This window comes from Prionailurus bengalensis, chromosome E1 (assembly GCF_016509475.1).
Source record: "Prionailurus bengalensis isolate Pbe53 chromosome E1, Fcat_Pben_1.1_paternal_pri, whole genome shotgun sequence".
In the NCBI taxonomy this organism is placed as follows: Eukaryota; Metazoa; Chordata; class Mammalia; order Carnivora; family Felidae; genus Prionailurus; species Prionailurus bengalensis.
Window position 1 is genome coordinate 57,772,221 of NC_057347.1, and position 8,362 is coordinate 57,780,582.

At 60.8% G+C, this 8,362-nt stretch overlaps 1 long non-coding RNA gene across 1 annotated transcript; it reads left to right on the forward strand.

Moving 5' to 3' along the window:
• Positions 1-594: 594 nt before the first annotated feature.
• On the forward strand, positions 595-5,988 carry LOC122486164. Its single transcript, XR_006298040.1, has 3 exons — positions 595-1,309; positions 2,039-2,207; positions 3,324-5,988. It is a non-coding gene; the product is annotated as an uncharacterized LOC122486164 (long non-coding RNA).
• The last annotated feature ends 2,374 nt before the right edge of the window (positions 5,989-8,362 follow it).

Below are 8,362 nucleotides of genomic sequence, written 5' to 3' on the forward strand. Positions count from 1 at the left end.
TGCACGCCTGCCTGGATGCCGGCCTTGCCCGCCCGCCCGCCTGCTCCGCAGGGCACAGGTTCCACAGGCCTGGATGCCGTCCCAACACCGCCTGCCCGTGCTGCTCTGATCCAGTCTAGAGTAACTCCAGAAAGAGAGAGGGAGGGTGCGAGGGAGGCTGTTGCTTTGTGAGCAGGCAGCCCGTGAAGTCACTGGCCACCCCTGAGCCGTCTGGGAGCAGCGATCACACTCCCGTCCCCCCCGGGGAGGCGGGCTGGTGCCACCCCGCCGTGTCCCCTGGGCCGAAGCCTTCGCGGACCTCGTGCCACCCGGATTCTGAGCCGGCACCGCCTCTCGGCACGGTGGCCTTGACGCAGAAGGGTCTCCCGGCCCGCGAGGCACGGCGGGGGCAGGCCCCCAGCGTGGGCTCCCCGCCGACCCACCCTTTGACTCTGTCGCCGCAAAACACAGAGCAGGGTGAACCCGACCAGAGCCGGCTCTCACGCTCTCACGCCGCCTGCTCTGTGCTCTCTCGTGCCCAAGCCCTTGCCTTTGGCCCCGGGCATGTGTCATGTGCCTCCTTCACACGGGCGGGTCGGGGAGCAGGGCCAGCGAGCAGAGCGGAGACGGGAACCCGGCACTGCTGCGTCCGCCCCTGGCCTGCTCCGGGAGGCAGCCTCAGCTGGCGGGGCCCCGGGGACCAGGTGCTGGCAGGGAGCAGGACAGCCGGAGTGGCGGGCCCAGCTCAGCAGGGGTGTGTTGAGACTGACTTCTGCTGGTTTCAGGTTCCCCTCCCTGGAAGCACGGGGAGTGGGGGGGGGGGGGCTGGAGGCTCAGGTTTCCCCCCACCATCCTCTGCTTCTTTGGTGCTGGCAGTGATTGGCCGTGGCCATGATGTCATCTCCTAATCCAAACAGAAGGGGGGTTGGTGCTGGCTGGCGTCCCCATGCTGAGTGCAGCAGTAAATTTCATTTCAAGGCTATGATTAGGACGGTGCCCAAGAATTTCCTTTCTCTCTCCTTCCCTCTCCCCATCCTATTTTTCTTCCTGTTCTCCTGCCTCTCCTTCCCTCCCCTCCTCTCCCCTGGCCCTCTCTTCTCCGGGATGCTGAAGGTTCGCCCGGTGGCCAGCACCGGTCCAGGCTCTTGCCGCCTTCCGTGAGGCTCCCTGACCAGCCCTGGCATGTACGGGCTCGGTCCCAGCCCCGAGACGGCGCCCAGAGAGGCCAGAACAACAGAGAGAGCAGGGGTGGGGTGGCCCTGGTCATCAACGAAAAGATCGGAAGACAGCAGAGCCATGAGAGGCAAGGAGAAACGCAGCTCCTTAGAAAGTGAGTCGTTGGGTCCTTATGGCCATCTCCAGATGGTTTCTGGAGTTTGGGTCTGGCCCACTGGCACCTTCAGCCCCTCCTTGGCTGGGGGGACCTGCCGGGCTCCACACCCTTCGGTGCCTGCGTCTGACGCCAAAGGGACGGTCCAGCCCCCAGAGGCAGGTGGGACCATGGGAGCGGTTCCACACCATATCCCCCTGCTTCTCTCCTCTTCCCGGGGACCCCAAGCTCTGTCCTAGGGTTCCTGGCCCCAGAGGCAAGCCTGAGAGCCAGCCACCTGAGTGTCCCCTGCATTCTCCAGCTGCCACTCAGCGCACCCCCAACAAGTGTGACCTAGATGCCCACGGGGGCGGCGCTGGGGTCTGGGGGTGGTGATGTTCCTGCACCGAGCGCGCTGCGGGTCCTCTGTGGTCTGACTCCTCGGGGACGTGGGGGGGGGGCGGCGCCCGCGTTTCCCGACCCCCAACCTCCAGCAGACCCGAGCATTCCTTCCCCACCGAGCCTTGGTGTGGCTCAAGATCCCTCCTTGCTGTGCCCCAGGCCGCGGGCCCAGCCAGCCGAAGGCGGCGCCCAGTGGAGTTGCGTGGAGAATGGGTCGCCCTAAGAGGGAGTGGGGATGGACGTGACCCGGTCATAGCTCACCGTCTGGGCTCCTTAGGCCCCTTGCGTGTCCCCTAGCAGGTTACTCGTCTTTGTGTCTGTCTTCCCCTCGACTCCCTGCTCCTTAAGGTTATGGCTCATTTGTCCGTTCATCGATTCAGTGAGGATGTGTTGGGCACCCGCCATCTGCCAGGCCTGTGCAGGGGCCGGGCGCCCGGAGGGAACAGACGTGGCCCGCTTCTTCCTCCAGCAGCAACCGGCCGTTAGCAGAAACGCGGACAGAAACAAGTACAAGCAGGTGAAGGGCATCGGCGGAGGGCGGGGGCAGGTGGTCTGGGACGCTCGCTGGGATAAACGAGACCTACAGGGTGGTCGGAGTTGTCCCATCGGGGGCAGTGGCGGTGCAGAGGACTCTCTTCCAGACACAAGCCTGCTTGCGTGAAGTCACATGGGCGGGAGGGCACGGGGGGTGGGGGGGGCTCCGCGCAGACCTGGGGTGGGAGCTGGGCCGGGGCTGTGGTCATGGCGGATCTGAAGGTACGAGGTGGGGGACAGACAGGCAGCAGCCGTCGGTGGTCACTCACTGCGGAGAATGATTGGAAACACATGTCCCGCCGAGAGAGCGCACATTTATTACTCAGAGCCGAGGGTTCTTGGACCACAAGGGAGTCAACAGGGAGAGGCGTGGGGAGGGGGCACGGCTGGCGGCGGGCCGTGGGGAGGGGCTCGGGGCTCCCTTCCTGGCGGGACTCGGGGCTCACTGTCTGCACCTTGACATCCTTTGCAAGACCGCTTCTCCACCCTGGCCGTGTTCCTTCTTGCTACTTTAAAAAAAAAACATCGTATTATGAAACCTCGCAAGCACACTCACATGGAGGGAGAGCCACCCATCCCCAGCTTCCAGAACCATCAGCTCATCAGCACCGGCCCCAGTGGGATCTTCTGAAAGCAAATCCCAGATGTTGTAGTTCCTGGGTAAATACGGGAAGAGCTTTTTTTTTTTTTTTTTCTTTGGAAGGGTTATCTACTCTTCCTCTGTGTAGAGAAGCACGTTAGCTTTATTTCATGAGGGTTTATGTTAGGACCAGACTTTTTTTTTCTTCTCTTAGGGCAAAACCAGCTCCCCAGAGTCAGAAAAATCAGGGTTTCTCTCCCATCACCGGCTGAGAGAAGCTTGTGGGCGATCGCTTAACCTCTCCCATCTCTGCTTCCTTGTTTGGAAAAACGGGACCCTCTTAGCAGTGCTGTCTAGAGGAGAGTGTAGGAGGGGGCCCAGGGCGTGGCAAGTCCTGGACGCCACTGGTGTCACGGGGCCAACAAAGAGCAGGCTGCATAAACTGGCAGGTGCTGGACCCAGGATTCAAACCCAAATCTGCCACACTCCAAAATATGCTACCTTTTTCTTTTCTACCAGCCGTACGCCCAGTCAGGGTCCACTGAACCAGGCTGCCCGGTGACTTCTGCTTGTGACCCGGAAGGCCTCTCTGCCCTGAGCCCCCTCCCTTGGACACCAGGGTTGGAGGAGACCCAGGTAAGCACTTTCTTCAAGAGCTCAAGGCCCTTGGGGATGAGCAGAAAAGGGGCCTTTCCAGCCAGCGGGAGGGACAAGAGGAGGACGCCCTCCTCCTGGAGGCGGGTGAGGAAGGCTCTTCCCACCTGGGGAAGCCCAGGTGCCCTAGTGAAACCGTCTGGATCTTTGGGCTTTAAGGAATAAATATCCAGGTGGGATGTTTAGCCAAAGTGGGCTTTATTGGAAGGAAGCAGAGAACGTGGTGAGACTGACAGGTGCAGCTGTGCATCCGGGACCTGAGAGCCCCCAGGGGTCCTTCCACCTTCCTCCTCTTGCTCCCCTGGGTGACTCAGCCCGGCCCCTCGCCTCTCCCTGGCTCTCCTGGTCCGGCTGCTCCCCTACAACCTGCCGGCCCTTTGGTTCAAAGCCTGTCATCCAGTTCATTCTCTGCTAGGGTCCCGTTCTTATCAGTGTGGATCTGACCGGCCAGCCAGGGTCAGGCAGCTGGACAGGGCCTAGATCTGAAGGACAGGCCTGCTCAGAAGGGGAGTGGGAACAGCCCCTCCAAGAGGGAGGGAAGGCAGGGCCCCCACAAGGAGACACTCGGGCGGGGAGGGGGACATGAGGCCCTTGACTCCCTGCCTGGGAGGCCCTCATACCCTTGAACCCTGTGGCAGAGGGAGAAGGCATTCAGGGGGTGGGCCTCTGGAAGGCCAGACGCCAACCCCCCTGGCATGGTGGCCTGGGAGAGGTTTGGTCTGCCAGAAGGGCGCCGTGGGGCCTTGGGACGTCTCAGAACCTGATGGGGGAGAGAACCTTACTCAAGCTGGATGAGGTCCAAACCCTGGCCTTGCCCGTGGCCACAGCCCCTGGGGCAGCTGTGGAGGCCAGCAGCTGGCCCAGGCTCGGACGTCGCCTGAAAGGCATGTCCGGGGCTGCTACTCCCTAATCGGCTGCCAAAGAAAATATTTTCTGCAGGTTCCTTGTGAGCTGAGAATGAAAACACAGCACCCAGCAGGGCGGGTTGGGGGTGGGGGTGAAAGGCCTGGCTTTCTCTGAGGGTCCGGAAGACACTGGGGGATGGCGTCACTCAGGCACAGCTGGACGGCCAGGCCTGGAGGCCCAGGGGGTGGGGCAGGTGAGCAGAGAGGCCGAGGGTGGGGAGCGCCCAGGACCAGGGCAGAAAATGGGATTGTTGGAAAAGTTGTGTGCTCTAAAAAGGCCAAGACGACATGACTCAGGCTGAACCTAAAAATTCCAGGGAGGAGGGCACTCGACAGGACTTCTTGGTGGGGCGGGGGGGGGGGGGTGGTCCTGCAGGAACTGTGGCTTCAACAAAACAGAACAAGCATAACAACTTCTAACAGGCCGAGGCTTCAAAGTTCAGATGCACAGAAAGAAAAAATACACCAAGTCGTAGGATCGGAAAGAAACACTGTTCATATTTTGGCATCTGGCATCCATTTCTAAAGAGTGCGTGTGTGCGTGTGTGCGTGTGTGCGTATGTTTTCATACATAGAGGAACACACGGAGAGCAAGTGATGTTGCATGTTCTATTTCGTAGCTTGCTTACTGTAAACCCGGGGAAGGTATCGCGAACATCTTTCGGTGCCATCAAATGGCTTCCCGCAGCATCAGTTCTAACATCTGCATGGCATTCTGGTGTAGACTGTCCCCGGGAGGCAGGAAGAAGTTTCCAGGGGCAGCTCCAGGCTTCATGGTCCTTATAGCTCCCCGGTCCCAAAGAGGAAGCAGGTGGCCTCAGCCGTTGCTATGGCAAAAGACCCAAGGAAGGCTCTGATTGGCCAGGCTTGGAGCCTGTGCCCATCCTTGAGCCAATCACTGTAGCCAGTGGAGTGAAGGGCCGTGAGTGGCCAGGCCCGAACCACGTGCCCATCCTGTAGCCAGGAGGGGGGTGAGGGAAAGGATGCTTAGCAGACAGAAAGCATAGAGCTCCCCCCGCCCCCCGACGGCCGACCAAAGGGCCAAGAGACGTGGTCCTTATCCGGAAGACGCTTGTAGTTCGAGGAGACCCATAAATACACAGGACCCACCGAAACAAGGGGTAAATGCCCAAATGCCCAATAGCGGGGGAGGTTGCAGGTTGCAGAGCAGACCTGTGTCGGGGTCCTTTCCACCAGGACGTTGGCCAATCTCCTCACTTCTCCGGACTCCGGTGTCCTCATCCGTAACACGGGAACGATGGCCTGTGCCGCACCCGTCGGGGTACGGGGAGACCGGCCCTCGCGGTCATGAGCGAGAGTGCAGTCTGGAGCCTGGCACGTAGCGCGGGCTGGGTAGGTGGGAGTTAGCGGGGCTGGAGAAGTGCCTGGAGAAGCTTCGGTGTGCACGGTGGATTCGTTGTAACGAGAGGTGGAAACAACCCCAGTGTCCGTCACTGTGATGGCCGGATAGGGACGTGGGCACCCGTAAAGTGGATACTATGTGGCCACAGAAAAGCACGAAGCACTGACTCCTGCTACGACGGGGATGAGCCTCAAAACCGTGCAAGGAGCCGGCCACACACACAGCCACGTACTGCACGATTCCCTCCACCCGACGGGTAAGCCTGTAGAGACCGAGTCCGTTAGGGCTGCAGGGCTCCGAGGGGAGGGGAGGGGAAGATGGCGGGGACCGGCTAAGGGCACAGGTTTTCTTTCAGAAATGATGGAAATGTTTTAGTTTTTAAAAATTTTTTAAATGCTTATTTTTTTTAAATTTTTTTAAATGTTTTTTATTTATTTTTGAGACAGAGAGAGACAGAGCATGAACGGGGGAGGGGCAGAGAGAGAGGGAGACACAGAATCGGAAGTAGGCTCCAGGCTCTGAGCCATCAGCCCAGAGCCCGACGCGGGGCTCGAACTCGCAGACCGCGAGATCGTGACCTGAGCCGAAGTCGGACGCTTAACCGACTGAGCCACCCAGGTGCCCCTTAAATGCTTATTTTTGAGAGAGAGAGAGAGAGAGAGAGAGAGACAGACAGACAGAGCACGAGCAGGGGAGGGGCAGAGAGAGGGAGAGACAGAATCCGAAGCAGATTCCAGGCTCTGAGCCGTCAGCACAGAGCCCGACGCGGGGCTGGAACCCACGAACCGGAGATCACGATCGTGAGCCGACGTCGGACGCTTAAGCGACTGAGCCCCCCAGGTGCCCCCGTGAAAATGTTTTAAGATGAACCGTGGAGGCGGTTGGAGAGCTGTGAATATCGCTGTCAATCATGCAGCCGTGCCCTTCCAAGGGATGAATTACACGGCATCCGGATCGTGCGTCAGTAACCGTCAAAAAGGAAGGAGAAAGGGGTTTGAATAGTGGGGTTTGGGCCAGGGGGAGGGGAGGGCCTGCCCGAGGCGGAGAGGGGAGCCAGCCTGACTTGTGGGCAGGACGTGGCGAGCTCAGGCTGGCAGGGGCAGAGGGCACCCAGGGAGAGGCTGGCGGGGAGGCCGAGGCGGAAGGCGGGGTGGGGGGCCAGCAGGAGGCCGCTCGTGAGAGGAGCCGGGGTTCCGGCTTCTCCCTCAGGCCACAGTGTCCGGACACACGGGGACAGCTCCTCAGGCTCGCCAGGGGGACGTTGGGCACAAGACGGGGCGGGGCGGGAGGAGGGGAAGGTTCGAGCCGTGTGCTCCCGGGAAGAGAGGTTTGGCAACACCCGGGACTTTGCTTGCTTGGGAGCCACACTCGTGCACGGTGATCTGAGCAGCAAGGCACGAGTCTGCTGGCGTGGCTCCTGGCCTCGGACCCCAGGCTGGGAGTCGTGGGCAGCCAGGAGGAGAACAGGAGGGGAGCTTGGCTCCTCGTTGGAGGCTGGCAAAGGCAGAGATCCGCTGGCGGGAGAGCAAACCAAATCAAAGCCACGGAAGACGGGGGAGGGGCGGGAAAAGGTGGAGAAGTCAAGCACATGGGGTGGGAGCGGGTGACGATGTGGGGACTCCGCGGGGGGCGGGGGGGGGGAGGCTGCCACGGGCACTGTGCAAAGCGGGCTGGGCAAGGTGCCGGGGCCCTCCTGCGGCCTGAGTGTAATACCTTCATTAAATCTGCAGTATTCGTCGTTTTCACGGAACCGAGCTTAGGTCTTAGGGTAAGTTTAGTTTTACGGGAAATTGAGCAGAGAGCGCGGGGTTCCCTGCTGGTATCACCTGACGCAGTGTGACACATGGGTCACAATGTCTCGGTCTGCTGGGACGCTGTGACAAACACGCCCCAGACCGTGCCGGGCGGCTCCCACCGCAAACAGCTGTCTCACACGTCCGGAGGCTGGATGCCTGACACTGGGGGGCCGGCGGGGGCAGAAGGGGCGAGGGAGCCCTCGGGGGGTCTCCCTTACGAGGGCACTAACCCCTCATGAGGCTGTCCCCTCATGACCTGACCCCCTCTCCCCCCACAAAGGACCCACCTCCTAACACCATCTCGTTGCGGGGGTAGGAATTCAACGTGAATTTGGGGGGGCGCACGCATATTTGACTTGATGGCTCGATTGAACCAGTATTGATTATCTTCTTTGTTTTTAATTGTTTTCGATGTTCATTTATTTTTGAAGGGGGGGGGGCAGAGCACCTCAGGTGTGGGCTCCATGCTGTCAGCACAGAGTCGAACATGGGGCTTGAACTCATGAACCACCTGATCATGACCTAATCTGAAGGCGGACCCTTAGCTGACTAAACCCAGGTGACCCCCTCTGTGTGACAGCACCCTCCCCCGCGCGGGGGGACAAGAGCACCTCTGGGGGAGCGTGGAGGGAAACGGGCTGGGTCTGGGCCACGCTCCCGACGCCGCTGAGATCCTCCGTCCTCCCGACCCTCGGCCGCGCCGCCACGCGGGACAGAGAACGAGCCGCGAACCGCTGGTGGCCCCTGGGGCCGCAGGAAGCGCTGGGCTCGGTGGGCTCGCGAGCCCTGTCGCCCGGAAGTCTCCCCCAGTGTCCTCATCTGCACGGATGCAGTGAAATA